The 17,170-nt window shown below is 39.3% G+C and overlaps 1 protein-coding gene across 2 annotated transcripts in view; it reads left to right on the top strand.

Annotated features, from left to right (window-relative positions):
• Positions 1-17,170, top strand: part of Zhx3 (zinc fingers and homeoboxes 3) — a 114,062-nt gene that overhangs the window by 47,871 nt on the left and 49,021 nt on the right. For both annotated transcript variants that reach the window (XM_013011123.1, XM_013011125.1), the window contains exon 2: positions 11,721-11,812. The gene's annotated coding sequence lies outside the window, so the exon portion shown is untranslated. The remainder of the gene's footprint in view (positions 1-11,720; positions 11,813-17,170) is intronic.

The following is a 17,170-nucleotide window of genomic DNA, read 5'->3' as shown; positions in this document are numbered from 1 at the left end:
TTTTTTTTTTTTTTTTGCCAATCATGGACCTGAACTCTGGGCCTGGGTGCTTCTGGACAGTATTTCAAATAAAGGCTCAAACCTGTGCCCTCTAGGTGCTGATTGGCTTGGGTTGTGGGGACTAGGCATTTAGGGTCTTAACAGAGCTCCCCAGATGACTCTGAAATGCAGCAGTATTGAAAACCCTGGTGTGTGATGAACTGTGAGTGGAGTAGGTTCTCTTAGCCCATGTGGGAATTGTTCTCTTAGAAGTAAACTCAGACTGCCCTTGTCCAGCTAAGAACTGGATTCAGAGTCAGCTGGCTTCTGGGTATGGTGTGCCTTATCATTTGTAGTGTGATTTCTTCAGTCTCCAGTCCAAACTCCCAAGTGGGTGGTCCTCTACAGCTGACACTTTATTATAGAGAACTGTTCTCACAGCCTAACTTTTCTGAGAACAATGGAGGATGCTTCAGTTCCCAGACATTTCCAGCTTCTGCTGTCTCTGCAGTTAGGTTTGTTGCCCCCAAGGGTTCTGTGGTACCTTCTTAGAGGTACCTTCTTTAGCTTGGGTCAACTTGAAGCTTTCTCTGTACGGCTAGCATTGCTATCATCCTTCTTGTTGTTTTGTGCTGCTGTAAAGTCTTCCATATATATTTTTTCTATTTTATTTATTTTTTTAATACAGTACTGAGGAATCAAATCCAGGGCTTCATGCATGCTAGTCAAACAAACACTCTACCACTAAGCCACATTCCCAGCCATCCATTTATATTGTTATAATATATAGTCTTATAAAATAATGTCTTTTACATTTGTCATTTTAAGACACAGAGGAAATGAATACTAATGTTCCATTGTTCACGATGAACCATGAATACCCATACACTTTTGTTTATGTTTGAAAAGTATCAGAATACCCAGGAATTTAGTAGTCACAGAAGAGGAACTGTAGGTGATTTAACCCAATGAAAAACTGCTTTTTCTTATTAAGAAAAAATGCATTTAGCCCTGTGCTGGTAGCTCACGCCTATAATCCTAGCTACTCAGGAGGCTGAGGTCTCATTAAAGCCAGCCTGGGCAGGAAAGTCCATGAGACTCTTATCTCCAATAAACCACTCAGTAAACCATAAGTGGCACTGTGGCACAAATGGTAGAGAGCTTGCCTTGAGCTGAAGAGCTGAGGGACAGTGCCCATGCCCAGAGTTCAAACCCCACAACTGACAAAAAGAAAAAATGCATTTAAAGTTTTTTTGGTTTTTATTTTTGGTTTTTAATATAGATTTTTATTGTAAAGATATTGTACAAAGGGTTACAGTTCCGTGAGTAAGGTAATGAGTACATTTCCTATCGAGCCTTGTTACCCCCTCCTTTGTTTTTCCCCTACCATCTTTTCCCTCCCCACCTCCCCAACTTCTCCCTCCCCCCAAGCTGTAAAGTTTGTTTTCAACATAGTGTCTTATACATCTCATTGTTAAATGGGTCAACCTGTATCCTTACTTCAGCATTCTGTTATTTCCTTTCCCCTCCCCAAATTAGAAAAATGTGTATACAAGATAAATTTCTCACATTAATTTACTGTTCCTCTCTCTCTCTCTCTCTCCCCCCTCTCTTCCCCCCCCCCCTGTATCTGTGTGAGTGAGATGGGGAGAGTGGTAGGGAGTATGAGAGATGGAAAGTATGTGTGAGACAGACATGTGAGTAGGGTTCTATACAGACCCTCCTTGTAGAATAGAAAGCATCAGTTGGGCAAGATGGGCCTTAAAGCCATTCCTATTCTTTGTCCTAAGAATTCGAACTCTGGCAGCTAGCCCAAGGAAATAATCATATGTGAAGACAATAGTTTATATACAAAATGATATAAAGTTAAAAGCAAAAATTGTTTAGATACTTGTCAGTGGTTTTTACATTATGATAAATATATGCAGTTAATAAAATCCATCAAACAAATTAAGCTAACAAGTAAATGTTTAAAAAGATTTTAATAACAGGAAAAAAATGTATATCCTAAGAACAGACTTGTCCATAGTATCAATTCTTTCCCCCACCCTCCCCCAGTCCTGGGGCTTGAACTCAGTGCCTGGGCATTGTCCCTGAGCTTCTTTTGCTCAAGGCTAGCAATCTACTACTTGAGCCATAGTGCCACTTCTGGCCTTTTCTGTTTATGTGGTACTGAGGAATCAAACCCAGGGCTTCATGCTTGCTAGGCAAACATTCTACCACTAAGCCACATTCCCAGACCCAGAGTATCAATTCTGTAAGAAAGAATGCAAAGAAATGTACTCACCTGAAAAACTTTTAAACCACACAGTAACATAATAAAATACTTCAACATGAGAAGTGTTGATACATATATTTAAGTGCAAAAAATTACTAATGTATAGTACAATGCTAGTAGAATTAAATATGTGTGTGTGTGTGTCTGAGTGTGAGTGTGTGAGAGAGATATCAAAATATTGACAATGCTAATCTCTGGGTAATGGATGATCTTGGGATGACCTTTCTTTTTTATGCTTATGTTTTTTATTACAAGCCACATTTTTCTGTTGTAGTATGTTTTCCAGTTTGTCTATATTCTATATATACAGTTTTTATAATTAAGGGATTTTTAACAGGTGCCAGGTGCCAGTGGTTCATGTTTTTAACCCAAGTTTCTTAGAAGGCCAAGATTGGGAAGATCATGTTTTGAGGTTAGCCCGGGCAATTACGTGATAGTGTGAACCTATCCTTCCAGCTACATGGGAATGATACATAGGAGGATAAAAGTGAAACCATATCTCAAAAATCATCAAAGCAGAAAGAGAGGTGTAATTCAAGTGGCAGAGCATATGTCTAGCAAGTAGGAGGCCCTGTGCTTAAACCCTACTGCTGCCAGAAAAAAATAATTAATGTGTTCATCCTATATACTGTACTTTCTGTTCCTAAAGCAAGCTTTAAAATACTTAACATGGCTGTTAGAGTAAGAGAAAATTGAGGGAGTTCTCTATGTAATTAGCTTTAAGTATTAATTCATTGAGATAAATTTCAGTACAGTTTTATAGAGATTTGTCTTTGTTTTGCTTAGAGAGGTATATTTGAAGCTGGTGTCAGTGGCTCATGCCTGTAATCCTAGCTATGCAGGAGCTGAGATCTGAGGATAACGTTCAAAGCCAGCCTGGGCAGGAAAGTCTGTGAGACTCTTATCTCCATAAACTACTCAAAGCCAGAAGTGATGCTGTGGCTTAAGTGGAGATGTGCTCATCTTGAGTAAAAGAAGGTCAGGGACAGTGCCCAGGCCCAGAGTTCAAGCCCCAGGACCAGAAAAAGAGAAAAAAGAGGTATATTTGAATACATACTTTAGCCACACTTTGAAAAACTGATTTTGTGCTTTAAATATTTTTTGAAGTTTTTCATTTTAAAAAAGTTTGGTGTAATTTACATGTAACAAAACATACAGGGACTGGGAATGTTGCTTAGTGCTATAGAGTGCTTGCCTAGCATGCATGAAGCCCTGGGTTTGATTCCTTAGTACCACATAAACAGAAAAAGCCAGACGTGGCACTGTGGCTCAAGTGGTAGAGTGCTAGCCTTTAGCAAAGGAAGCTTAGGAACAGTGCTCAGGCCTGGAGTTCAAGCCCCAGGACTGGCAAAAAAACAAAGTATACAGATTTTAACTGTACAATTCAATAATTTTTGGAAAATATCTGTTAGTATAAATGTCCATACTGATGTAAAACCGTATGTAGGACATTTTTATCATCCTGGAAAAGTTCCTTCATGTTCCTTCTTGTCAGTTTTCACCATTCAGAGATAATGCCCTTTCTGATTTTTACTAACCATACACTACTCCTGTCTTTTCTAAAATTCCATTAAACAGAATCAAGTATTTTCTATTATGTTTAGCTTCATTTGCTCAACAGAATTTTGAGATCCATCCATGAAATATAAATTAGGTAAATATTCTTTATTTGGTATTGCTGAGTAATATTCCACTATATGAATGCCACAATCTGCCTGTCCATTGTCAGGTTGACAGATGTTTTCAGGATCTGACTATTTAAAAAGTAAGGCTGACTGGTTTGTAGCTGTGTCATAAACCTTGCCATGCTTCCCTTTTCCTGTCTTACAGGGATTGCAAAGCAGGTATTTGCCCTGAGGTTAAGGGCTGGCTTCCAGGAGCTTTGAACTAGGACCACCACAGAGAGCATGAAGAACAAACTGAAGCAGGCCTCCAAGGTCCAGACGTACATCTCAGGATGCAGAATAGTATCAACTGAAATCTCCCTTTACAGAAAGAAAGGAAAGAAAGCCTCTAGAGGGCTCAGTGTACCCAATTAGGGTCCAAGAGAGCAGCTATCATATAGGACCCAATTGTAGCAATTGTTATTCAAAAAGTCAAGCTTTAAGTTGACTGAGAGTGGGCAGATGGTTCCTCCAGCAAGCTCTGTAACTGCCACTGAGAACCTGATCTGTGTTCCTTGCTCCTGGGCCTTCTGGGCTTGGAAGTAGCAAGATGTCCTTGGTGTGCAGCCCCCGTCTGTTCTTCCAGCTATGAACAACATAAAAAAACAAGCCAGATTTAGTTGGGCACGGTGGTACACACCTGTAATCCCAGTACTTTGGGAGTTGGAGGCAAGAGTGTTCTAAGTTCCAGGCCAGCCTGGGTAAAGTTAGCAACCAAACCTAGTTCAAAAACAAATATAGGGCTGGGAAGGTGGCTCAGTGGCAGAGTGCTTGTCTTGCATGCATGAGGCCCTGCGTTCAGTTCCTCAGCACAGAAAAATCCTGAAGTGTTGCTGTGGCTCAGGTGGTAGAGCACTAGCCTTGAGCTGAAGAGCTGAGGGACAGCACCCAGGCCCAGAGTTCAAGCCCCATGACAGAATATATACATATATATATATATATATATATATATTTATCACATACACACACACACACACCAAAGTGTAGTACACTTGCTTAGCAAGCACTAAGCCCTATATGTATGTATGTGTGTATATATGTATATATACACATATGTGTGTGTGTGTGTGTCAATTAAAAAGTTAATTTTTAAAAAAACACCCAGGAAAAACTAGGGAGCAGAATAACCAGCAAAGTAACAGACTCAGTGAAGGAACATTTGTCCTGGGAACAATGTACAATGTGGAGGGGACTGCTGTCTGGCTGAGTCCAGTACCAAGCTTCAGATGATTGATCTCCTGATCACAGGTATCAGCGACTCTGGTCAGAAAAACATCTTCCTAGCAGTGCACTCTCATGGCATGAGTTTTACCGTAAGTTCAGACATATTCCTCTGATAGGTAGAAAGCACTTCCTCTTTGGTCCTGCCATTTCCTAATGAGGCCCTGTCTTAAGGACACACGCAATTTTCCATCTATAAGCTAAATAAATACTTGTGATTCTCCCTCCATATTTCCTCAGCTCTCATGGTACTCAGTGCACCTGAGCTCACTGTCAAGATACAGAGGGAGAGAGGGCAATGCCTGAGGATAAAGGCAATGTGCATGCTCTTTGGTTGGTGGTAGCACAGAGGGGAATGAAGGTCAGAAGGCTGCAGTCTATTTTGTGACAAGAGAGGGTTTAGGCTCTCAAATCCAGAACTCAGAGTGATGTACTAAGTACCCTGAGTACATGATAGCCACTTGGATCTGTGGACTTTGCTTTTAGATTGTATTTGTGCTCTCTCTCATTCGTGGTTATATATTTTTTTATTTGTCATATAGTACTAGATATAAAACACAAGACCTACGACTTAGTGGTAGAGTGGTAGAGTGCTTGCCTAGCATGCATGAAGCCCTGGGTTTAATTCCTCAGTACTGTCTAAGCAGAAAAAAAGCCAGGGGTAGTGCTGCGGCTCAAGTTGCCGAGTGCTAGCCTTGAGCAAAAGAAGCTCAGGGACAGCGCTCAGGCACTGAGTTCAAGCCTCAGGACTAGCAAAAAAGAAAAAGAAAAAAAGATATCAAGTATAAACAATGAAAAAATGGACAAATTGGGATACATCAAAAAACCCTTTGTATACCAAAATATTATCAAATGGAAATACAGCTTACAGAATGGAAGAAAATATTTAGAAATCTTCTAAGGGCCTGGTATTCAAACTTTTAGAACTGAGTAACAGGGACAATGAAATCAAAATATTAGCACAAAATTTGAAGATGTTGTTCCTAAGAAGGTGCACAAATAGCTGTACACAAAAAGATATTCATGTATGGGGTATTCACACGTATATCTTCAGGAGTGTGGCAGGGCAGGGGAGAGTACAGAACTCAAGGGGAAAAGGGTGAGTTTGCAGCAATGGACGCTGATGACAATGAACTATATAACTCTTGGGTGGAGATGGGAGGGAGAGACTAGGAGAGAGCGAGGAAAGGGAAGACACTGTATAAAAGGAAATGAACTCATACCTGGTGCATGTAATCCCTCTGTGCATCACCTCTATAATAACAATAAAGTAAAAAATAAAAAGATATTCAGCATTATTAGTCATTAAGGAAATGAAAATCAAAACCACAATGACAGGCCACTTTATACTCTCTAGAATGACTATAATTTTATTATATCAGTGCTGGTACTGGAGCTTGAACTCAGGGCCTCATACTCTGGCTTGGCTTTTTCATTCAAGGCTAGTACTCTACCACTTGAGTCACACCTCCAGTTTCAGCTTTTTGCTGGTTAATTAAAGAGTCTCATGTACTTCCCTGTTTGGGCTGGCTTTGAATTTTAATCCTCAGATCTTCCCTCCTGAATAGCTAGGATTACAGGCACAAGCCCCAGGACGTACGTGTGTGTGTGTGTGTGTGTGTGTGTGTGTGTGTGTGTGTGTGTTGTTGTTGTTGTTGTTGTTGTAAAGGCAAATTACAAATGGAACTAGGAAAATTAAGGGGCTGTGTGAGTTGAGATAGAATGATGAAAGGAGTGACATTGATCAAAATGTATTATACTAATATATTGACATGGACTTGAAACCCCTTTGTACAACTACTTAAGATTTTTAAAAAACTGGAAAAAAGAAAATTATAAGCATTGATGAGAATATGACGAAGTTGAAACTCCTGTATTTTGTTGATGAGAATGTACAATAGTGTAGCTATTGTGGAAAACAGTGTAGTAGATCCTCAAAAAGTTCAGTATAAGCTGGGCACTGGTGGCTCACACCTGTAATCCTAGCTACTCAGGAGGCTGAGATCTGAGGATCACAGTTCAAAGCCAGACGGGGCAGGAAAGTCCCCCTGAGACTCTCATCTCCAATAAACCACCAGAAAACTGGAAGAGGCACTGTGGTCAAATGGTAGAATGCTAGCCTTGAGCACAGAGAGGCTCAAGGATAGTGCCCAGGACCTGAGTTCAAGCTTCAGGACTGGCACACACACAAAAATAATGTTTTCAAATATTTTTAAACTGATGTTCATAAAAGTACTATTAGCAATAGCCTGAAAGCTGAAATAAACCAAATACCATCAGTGGGTGAATCAATGTACAAAATGGGATATATTTATTTACTTTTAGCCACAAAAAGGAATGAAGTAGTGACACATACAACAATGTAGATGAAATTTGAAACATTGTGTTAAGTAAAAGACAGGCAGGCTTAAGGGTCATATTATATGATTCCATTTATTCAAAATGTCCTAAAGAAATAAGTCTATGGATACATAATGCATATTTAGGTTGTCAGAAGGCTCTTTTATGCCATTGAATTGTCCATTTGAAAATAACTAATTTAAGCCAGGTGCCTGTGGCTCATGCCTGTGATCTAGCTACTCAGGCAGCTGAGACCTGAGGATTGTGGTTCAAGGCCATTCCAGGCAGAAAAGTCTGTGAGACTCTTATCTCCAATTAACCACCAGAAAACGAAGTGGCACTGTGGCTCAAGTGCTAGCCTTGAGCTGAAGAGCTGATGGACAGTGCCCAGGCCCAGAGTTCAAGCCCCATGACCAACAACAACAACAAAAATAACTAATATTAGGTTAGGAAAATTTTACCTCAATTAAAAATTACATCATGGGCTCAAGTAATGGTGTGCTCTCTAAGCAATTGTTAAGACCCTGAGTTCAAAACCTAGTGACACACACAAAAAATCGACATCGTATGGTTTCTGTGATCTCACAGATACCTGTGGCTTTGCTGTCATAGTTACCTTGTGACTGTTGGAACCCATGTGCTTTGTAACATTAGTACATTGGGAAGTTCATTCCAGCTGTGGGCAGGAAATCTTGAAGACAGATGATCCTAAGTAGGTTTCTTCCTGTAATAATTAAGGAATATAGTTATGCTTTTTTATTTCTATTTGTTGAAGCTTAGAAAACACCATGGATGCACCCTGAGTTATTTTAAAATGTAATCTGGTAAGATAATGGCTTGTTTCTTTATTTAACTTGAAAAGGCATATTTAAAACAACTTACTTGAATGGAATACTTTTTGGTTTTATGGAAATGTATAGTATTTTTTTGTGAGTTTGTGCCATTCCTGGGTCTTGAACTCAGGGCCTGGGTAGTATCCCAGAAGAAAAAGGCTAGCACTCTACCACTTGAGCTACAGCTCTACTTTGAGCTTTTTTGGTGGCTAATTGGAGAAAATAGTCTCATGGACTTCCCTGCTTGGGCTGGCTTTGAACCACAATCCTCATATCTCAGTCTCCTGAGTAGCTAAGATTATTGGCTTGAGCCACCAGTGCCTGGCAAAAAATATTCTAGTATTTTTAAGGAGTCTTCATGAGAAATATGAAATTGTACTCAAATTTTGTAGTGGCTTTATATGCTAGTACTGTGCTAGAAATTTTTTCTAAAACCATTGCAAATACTTTTTAGTAGAGTTCGTGTCAGGAATAAGAAAATTCTGTTTTTAATTCGGTCAAGCAGGATTTGTATAAAAACTAAGCACATTTTTTTTGCTTTTAAAAAAACTAGTTTTTTTTTTCAAGGAGGAATTTCAGGTTATTTCCTGGCAAATAATCAGAGGTTGAGAAAGGCTCTATACTCAGAAACAGGTACTTTAATGTGGATGATGAAGCTTTTTTTTTTTTTTTAAATGAATGAAGCGGATAGCTTCTGGCTTGTAACCACTATTGTTTTATGTTTGTGTCTTCAGAGATATGTTATGCTACTTGCCTTGCATACCCCCACCTGATTTCTCTGATGTCATTCAGGCTAAAAATGTATAGACATGAATAGAACAAAGCTAAGTGGTCTATAGTGGATGGAACCTACAGCTTTCCTGCATGTTGCTGTCAACTGGACTAGGGAATGAAAGAAATACACTGCTTTGGCTGGGGGGTAGGGAGAAGGAGGTGTTACCTCACCTCTTTAACAAGTGTAAGGCTCTTTGTCCAAAAAAGAAAGTGTGAGGCCCTTAGCAATAAAAAGAAAGAGAAAGAAAGAGAAAAGGAGAAAAGAGAGAAAAGGGGGAAGGAAGGAAGGAGGGAGGGAGGGAAGAAAGAAAGGAAGGAAAGAAGGAAAGAAGAAAGGAAGGAGAGAGGGAAGGAGGGAGGGAGGGAGGGAGGGAGGAAAAGCTCTACCTTGCTTGTGCAAGGTAAACATAGCAATATACCTGAAATAAATATAATAAGCTGAAGTAGTAAGTAAATAAGAGTAGTCAGCTTAAAATAATTATTGCTTCTGATCTTCACAAAATTAAAGATTTACTTTTTATTTATAGGATATTTTTTAATTAAAAAGGGCATCTTTTAAGTTATGGAGAATTAGAAATTAGATATTAAAATAGTTGATTCGGCAATATTTTCAAGAGATAATTTAAGTAGACATTCCAGGACAGCAATTTTTTTAAAGATAGATGGATGACCCTTTAGCTTACTGTAAAATTATATATGCTTAGAACCTCTACCTATGAAAATCAGCTTAGCATATAGTATATTTTAATATATGACATGCGTACATACTTTTTTTTTTAATGTCGGTCATGGGTCTTGAACTCTGGATCTGGGCGCTGTCCCTCAGCTCTTCAGCTCAAGGCTAGCGCTCTATCCACTTGAGCCACAGTACCACTTCCAGTTTTCTGGTGCTTTATTAGAGATAAGAGTCTCACCTGGCTTTGAACCGTGATCCTCAGATTTCAGCCTCATGAGGATCTAGGATTACAGGCGTGAGCCACTGGCACCCAGCATACTTGACTTTTTTAATGCCTCATTTTTCTTTTTAATCTGAGTACTTTAGAGTAATAAAATCTACTAACTGAGGTGATTTAGAAGCATTGTATATGTTCATGTTGTTAAAGCTCTTAGAACAGTGCTCAATGCACAAAGATGAGAGTATGTTAAACATGTAAGAATGCCAGTAATAATTAGAGATAATTTGATACGTGATGTTCTTTTGAGGGGCAGGCCTGTTTGTATTCACAGATGCTTATATAGTCCTGCCTTTCTATAATGTACCATGATCTAGCTATCTAATTGAAGTTTCAAGACCTTCTGGTATGCTCACTTTGAAGCAGTCTTACTGCTAATGGGCATTTTAATCAAACATAATGTTTTGAGATAGGAATAAATAGCTTAAGAACAGTGGTTGTTCAAGTGTTTTCAAAGCATTTAAAAAATCCCATGAAGGATTTCTAGATGGGGCTGGGAATGTGGCCTAGTGGTAGAATACTTGCCTAGTATGTATGAAGCCCTGGCTTCAATACCTCAGTACCATATAAACAGAAAAAGTCAGAAGTGGCTCTGTGGCTCAAATGGTAGAGTATTAGCCTTGCACAAATGAAGCACAGGGACAGTGCCCAGGCCCTGAGTTTAAGCCCCAGGACTGGCAAGAAAAAAAAAGAACTAAGGACCTTTGGAGGTTTGTTGAAAATGTGTTATGTGTGGGGTTGGGAGAGATGGAGGAGAATGATGAAAGAGGTGACATTGATCAAAATGCATTGTATTCATAAACTGACATCTTGTGAATTCAAACCCTTTGTATAATTAAAGATAATTTAAACATAAATAAGAAAAAATAAAATGTTTCTGATAAAAAAGAAAACTGCGTCTTAACTAAGTTACAAAATATTTTTTGACTCATTCACTAAAAATTACTGTGTACCCAGTGTTAGCATTGGGCAAAGTAAGGATAAAGATCAGAATAAAAGAGGAAGGGATATAGTTCCTTGTGATAGAGCTCAAGAGGAGGAGCCATTTTTGTACCTCTGGAACCAATGCAGGGGTGGGGGGTGGGGAGCAGAGGGAACAGGGCTTTGAAGACCATTGGAGAGTATTATATCTTGAAGGATGTGTATTCTTGGAGTTGTAAAGCCATAAATCAATTACTTATTTCTGCCAATCCACCTCAAATATAGCTAGGAGAGAAGCATCAAAATTCATTGTTGGAACAGTGTTAAAGGTTTAGGTTTGGGTGGGAATGTGGCATCGTGGTAGAGTGCTTGCTTAGCATGCATGAAGCTCTGGGTTTGATTCCTTAGTACCACATTAACAGAAAAAGCCAGAAGTAGTGCTATGACTCAGTTGGTAGAGTGCTAACCTTGAACAAAAGAAGCTTGGGGACAGTTCCCAGGCTCTGGTTTAAGCCCCAAGGCTGTTTCCCCTATTCCCCCATTTTCCTCCCCTGCAAAAAAAAAAAAAAAAGGTTTAGGTCTTATTAGATCATCTTGTAAATTACGGGTTTGTATTTTAATAGCCTTATTTTGTTCTTTCTACCTGCTCTTCGTGTACAGTTGTGAAATGAATTAGGAAAAGATTTCATTTCATAAATGAAATAGTTTCCTTTCCCTCATCTTCTCATAAAGTAATGCTATGGTGATTCTTTTATAGGACTGAGTTGCAACTGCAGAAGCAACAAGCAACACTGAGAAGATGCATGCTGGCTAAATTCAGTGGAAAAGGAAACTGGAAAAGACAATGGAGTAAGGAAACAATCTTTCCCAGAAAAATAATGTGCTGCTAAGTTTTAACAAAATTCTTGCTCCATCAATTACAAAATTGTGTAATGCCTGAGTTGTTAATAGCCACATAAAATCTTTGTATTGCTTAGAATTTCTTTACTTTCTCCACCCTCCTTTTCTTTTTATCGTTGAGCTCTTTGGTCAAATGGTTCATTTTTTAATTTTAATTTAATTTTATTGCCAGTCCTGGGGCTTGAACCTTGGGATCTGGGCTCTGTCCCTGAGCTTCTCTGTGCTCAAGGCTAGAGCTCTACCACTTGGGCCATAGCACCACTTTCAACTTTTTCTGAGTAGATTATTGGAGATATGAGTCTCACAGACTTTCCTCCTGGTTTTGAACCATGATCCTCAGATCTTAGCCTTTTAAGTAGCTAGATTTACAGGTGTGACCTACCAGCACCGGGCTTACTTTTATTTTTTTGTAAATCTAAAAACCCATATTGAAAGTATAGTTTAGTGGTTTTTTTTTTTTTTTTAGATCACTCACAGGAACTGTTATACCTTCATCTGACTGCTGGGTACTGTAAAGGCAGAGTTCTGTGTTTATCTCTGTGATGTGCATGTTTGGGCCAGGCATCAGTATTTAGGCTAGTGTAAAACTTAAACTTTGAAGACTAGTTTGCATACCAGTTATTGAAGCCATATTTTCAAGTACACATCTCTGGAATCTATTTTTCTTCAATACTGAAGAAAAATGTACTAACAGTCAATATAAATAGATTTCACTCTGATTAAATAGATAGGCCCTAGTAAAAATTTTTTTATTGTTATTGTTGTTTTTTGTTGTTGTTTGCTAGTCTTAGGGCTTGAATTCAAGGCCTGTTGGCTGTCCCTGAGCTCTTTTTGCTCAAGGTTCTACCACTTTGATCCACAGCTCCACTTCTGGTTTTCTGGTGGAGATGAGATTCTCACAGACTTTCCTGTCCAGGTTGGTTTTGAACCATGATCCTCAAATCTCAGCCTCCAGAATAGCTCAGATTACAGACATGAGCTTCCAGTACCTGGTTTGAGAAAGTTTTTGTTTTGGGGGGTCTGGTCGTGGGGTCGGAACTCTGGGCCTGGGCACTGTCCCTCAGTTCTTCAGCTCAAGGCTAGAGCTCTACCACTTGAGCTATAGCGCCACTTCCGGCTTTTTTTCTTATGTGGTGCTGGGGAATCGAACCCAGGGCCTCATGCATGCAAGGCAAGCGCTCTACCACTGAGCCATCTTCCCAGCCCGAGAAAGTTTTTCTTTTACACACATTTCCTTTTCTTTTCTTTTTTGTTGTTGTTGTTTTGGTCAATTGTGGAGTCTAAACTCTAATTCTGGGTGCTTTCTCTGAGCTCCTCAGCTCTAAGCTAACGCTCTACCACTTGAGCAACAGCGCCACTTCCAGTTTCTCTGTTAGTTAATTGGAGATAAGAGTCTCACGTACTTTCCTGCCTGGGCTGGCTTTTGAATTGTAATCCTCAGATCTCAGCCTCCTGAGTAGCTAGAATTACAGGTGTAAGCTACTGGCACCCAGCACTATGCACACATTTTGTAAAGCTTGCTGTCATACTGACTCTATCCTGCCTGTTTGAGTTAATTCAGAAATGCTCCTGCTTCAAAGCTACTGTACTTGTTCCCTTTGCCTTAGACTCTTCTCCTGCCAGAAATTTACATGGCATCTTTCCCTTTTCACCTTCAGATTTCTGCTCCAAAATGACTGAATCATTGCTGGCACCCTCAATTGAAAATGATTCATTACTGCATCATGAAATTACCCCTTCCTATATTATTTTCTCTCTAGCACATATTACTGTCTGACTACTACTACTGTTTGATTGGCTTTCTTTCTGCCTTCTCCCTGTATAACCACACACCTTCCTTGCCTGAGTGGCTGAAGAGTAAAATCTTTATTCTCAGAAACTCAAACAGTTCTGGAAAGTAGATGCTCAGCAAGTATTTGTTGAAAGAATGAATAAACCATACTTGTTTTAGGAGTAGGAAGTAAATTAGGAAGCCACATGTTTGTATTGAAAATAATTACTAGTAGAGGAGGTGTGTTTGATCAGAGTACATTGTTCATATGTGGAAATCACTATGAAACATCTTTTTATAACTAATGTAGAACGAGAAGGAGAGAATTGATTAGACAGGGGCCGGGGGTGTAGCTCAGTGGTAGAGTACTTGCCTAGCCTATACAAAGCACTGTGAAATAAGCAGGGAAAGGAAGGAGAAAGGAAAATAACAGGGAAAGCATTATGGAAGAAGCATCTTGGGTGGCATATTAAAGGTCTAGTAAAACAACTCGTTATCTAGAAAGTAATTTAAAGCCACTTTAGGAATATGAATGATAGATTAGATATTTATATTGAAAACTGGCCATGAAATATTAAACAGAAATTGTCTAGGAAAGCTTTGGATGATATATGATTGGGAGGCAGGCAAACAAGACACTGGTTCACAAAAGAAGATAGTCTTTAAAAAAAAAAAAGAAGGTAGTCTTAGGAGAGACCCACAAGGTGCAATACCCAGCTGCCTGTTCATACTTATATAAAATAATATACATACTGAAACAAACTCCAACGATATGGAAACAAAGAACTTTATTTTTTTTCTTTTTCTGATGACTCTGATGACTTTACCTTACATACGGTGTATTTGTGTGCACATCTGTAGGAGGGTGGGGGGAAGGCACAGAATCTGAGGGAAAAGGGTGAAAAAATGCAGCACTGGACAGTGATGAAAGTGAACTATTCAACTTGTGGGTGGAAATGGGAAGGAGGGAATGGGAGAGAATAAGGGAACAGGTAATACTCTGGGAAGGAATTCTGTTGTATAGCACCTCTAAAACAATAATCAAGTGAAATTTTTAAAAGAGAGTGTGGTTCAAATGGAAAGAGGAATTGCATGGTTTGGATAGAAAGAACCAGATAGGCCCTAGCAATCAATGCCTGTTGATTCAGGGACTTGATAGGATGGGAATGTATGTAGATAACTAAGGTTGCAGCAGGGACAAACTAACGGAAAGAGCAACACCAAATTGGAATAACCAAGAATTTTGTTTGATACCCATTTCTGTGCTTACTACTTGGTGACACTGAGTAATCTTTCCTTGCTCTAGTTTACCTCATCTCTCCCACTCTACTCCTATATATGTAGCATATTCTATACATCATGCTTTTTCTATTCTACATTTAAGATTTTTTTTTTGGTCGGTTGTGGGGCTTGAACTCCACTCTTGCTGTCCCTCAGCTCTTCAGCTCAAAGCTAGTGCTCTACCACTTGAGCCACAGTTCCACATCCAGTTTTCTGGTGGTTTATTAGAGATAAGAGTCTCATGGATGTTCCTGCCCGGGTGTGGCTTTGAACCTCGATCCTCAGATCCCAGCCTCCTGAGTAGCTAAGGTAATAGGTGTGAGCCACTAGCACCCAGCTTACATTTAAGATCTTTTAAAATTATTATGTTCAAAAGCAAATACCATTTGACTCAGCAATTGCATTTATAGGAATTTACTCGCACATGACTTATTCAGGTATGCAGCTAGCCCTGTACTACCTCAGCTTCTATTAAAGGCTCATGAATGGTTCCCACCTTGGACAGAGACTGAGATCTCTCATTGCTATCAGTCTGTTGTTCTGACGGTCACATCTCTCTCTGCTGCCTTGGTTGGTAAGTGCCTACCTTTTGTCAGAACTACAGTTGCTTGAAGACAGGAGCTAACTATATCTTCTGTCAAGTTTCTTCTTAAGAACTTCTTCCTTACAGTGATTCTTCTCCTACCACAAATGGTTATACTATGCATTGCATTTTTTTAAACTATTTAGACAGTAAAATATATAGTAGTGGGTATATCTATTTGGCTACACACTGAAATCACCTGACTCCACCCCTAAAGATTCTTAAGACAATTTTATCTGGGGTGAGGCATGACTATTAAAAATTTAAGAGCTAAAAAGCTGGGGACCAGTGGTACATGCCTGTTAATCCTAGCTACTCAGGAGGCTGAGATCTGAAGATCACAGTTCAAAGCTAGCCTGGGCAGGAAAGTCTGTGAGATTCTTTATCTCCAGTTAACCATCAGAAAACCAGATGTGGCACTGTGACTCAAAGTGGTAGAGTGCTAGTCATGAGCAAAAAAGCTCAGGGACAGCTAGCTCCCAAGCCCTAAGTTCAAGCTCCACAACAGACCCCCCCACACACAATGTTTTTTAAAGAGCTGTCTGGATGATTTTCAGTCTTGAAGACCAGGAAAACTGTATTTTTTATATTGATAATGATTTTAATCGCATTAAATCCCATCATAACCATTCAAGTGATTTGTGTTTTATTACAGTGTTATTACATGTAAAATATTTTGTCTGTGCCTCTCTCATCTCCATAGGTGTTATGGTGAACATAGTAGTGTGTACCTAAAATTCTAGCACTAGGAAGTTGTAGGCAGTAGGATCACAAATTTGAGTCAGCCTGGGCTGCTTAGTGAGACCTACCTTCTTAAATAAATAAGTAGGTGTTGGATTTTTACCAATTTTTTGTTATCTGTTGGCATGACACAATTAAAATTTTAATCTGTTCTTCTGCTATTATCCTTTAGGTATTTGAGCATGAATTCTGTCTACATGTTTTTCTCTTTTCATTTTTAAGCCAATTTTAGGATCAGAGTAGTAGAATAAATCAAATAACCTATATCTTGACGTATTTTAGGTATGATTTCTATAATATGTAGATTATTTGTTTCCAGAGAGTTTGAAAGCATTCATTAATAAGTCATAAAAGACTAGCTACTGGGCTGGGAAGGTGGCTCAGTGGTAGAGCCCTTGCCTTGCATGCATGAGGCCCTGGGTTTGATTCCTCAGCACCACATTAAAAAAAAAGACTAGCTACTTTTGGGGGAGTATAGTTATTTGATTTTTAAAAGATGTTGGTTTAGCTGGACAATGGTGGTTCACACTTGTAATCCTCACTACTGCAGAGGCTGAGATCTGAGGATCACAGTTCAAAGCCAGCATGGTGGGAAAATCCTTGAGACTCTATCTCCAGTTATCCACCAAAAAGCTGAAAGTGGAGCTATGTCACCTTGAGCAAAAAAGGCTCAGGGATATCACCCAGGCCCTGAGTTCAAGCCCCAGGAGTGGCACATACGTGTACACACACGCGCGTGTGCACGCACACACACACACACACACACACACACACATACATACACAATATGTTGGTCTAATAAGGTTTTTTATTTTACCAGTATTAGAATTTTACATTTTAGGGCTGGGAAGGTGGCTTAGTGGTAGAGTGCTTCCTTGTATGCATGAGGCCCTGGATTCGATTCCTCAGCACCACATAAGCAGAAAAAAAA

Source organism: Dipodomys ordii, unplaced genomic scaffold (genome assembly GCF_000151885.1).
Source record: "Dipodomys ordii isolate 6190 unplaced genomic scaffold, Dord_2.0 Scaffold13, whole genome shotgun sequence".
Lineage (NCBI taxonomy): Eukaryota > Metazoa > Chordata > Mammalia > Rodentia > Heteromyidae > Dipodomys > Dipodomys ordii.
This window is presented reverse-complemented; position numbering and strand designations above follow the sequence as displayed.